The sequence below is a fragment of the Schistocerca cancellata genome, chromosome 2 (assembly GCF_023864275.1).
Source record: "Schistocerca cancellata isolate TAMUIC-IGC-003103 chromosome 2, iqSchCanc2.1, whole genome shotgun sequence".
NCBI classification, from domain to species: domain Eukaryota; kingdom Metazoa; phylum Arthropoda; class Insecta; order Orthoptera; family Acrididae; genus Schistocerca; species Schistocerca cancellata.
In genome coordinates this window covers 841756090-841756860 of record NC_064627.1, presented here as the reverse complement: position 1 = coordinate 841756860, position 771 = coordinate 841756090, and the positions used below count along the sequence as shown (strand labels likewise).

Sequence of the window (771 nt, the reverse complement as noted above, 5' to 3'; positions counted from 1 at the left end):
TAAGCAATCTTCATTATCTGACACGCAATGTACGACTGGCATTCAATAAGTAATGCAATTCAGATTTTTCTCGGCTTATTTCTGTTGTATAAATGTTGTGTGACATCATAGAACATTCCCGCTTTAGCTCCTATAGTTTGATGAAATTCCAGTATGTGGCGGAGCTAAACGTAGCCTTCAACATGGCATCTGTAACGGAAGCGTGTTCCAAGCAGAGAGCTGTCATTGTGTTTCTTTTGATGGAAAACAAGAGCATCGAAGATTCACAGGCTCTTGCAGAATGTCTACGGAGAGCAAGCACTGTGAGTCGTTGGGCGAGACGTCTGTCATCATAGCAACAAAGACGCGCAAACTTGTACAGTCTCCAGAATTAGACGAGATACTGGCAGAAGTAAAGCTGTGAGGACGGGGCGTGAGTCGTGCTTGGGTAGCTCAGTTGGTAGAGCACTTGCCCGAGAAAGGCAAAGGTCCCGAGTTCGAGTCTCGGTCCGGCACACAGTTTTATTCTGCCAGGAAGATTCTTGTCCAGTCTCCCACACGCCAGCCGGACGCACACAGTTATGACTCCTGCAATGTTGGACCGTGCGGACTCGCTCATTCGAGGTGATCGACGGATCATAATCAAACACCTCGGTACTCGACTTGCTGTCTCTGCTGGAAGTGCTAACACACACATCCGTAAGTTGGGGTACTCAAAGATGTTTGCCGGCTGGTTTTCATGGGGCCTAGCGCAAGACCATAAAGAGCAGCTAAGGACCGTCTGTGCGGAAT

General features: G+C 48.2%; 1 non-coding gene across 1 annotated transcript; it reads left to right on the top strand.

Moving 5' to 3' along the window:
• Positions 1 to 420: 420 nt before the first annotated feature.
• Trnas-aga (transfer RNA serine (anticodon AGA)) lies at positions 421 to 495 on the top strand. Its single transcript has one exon. It is a non-coding gene; the product is annotated as a tRNA-Ser (tRNA).
• Positions 496 to 771: the final 276 nt, after the last annotated feature.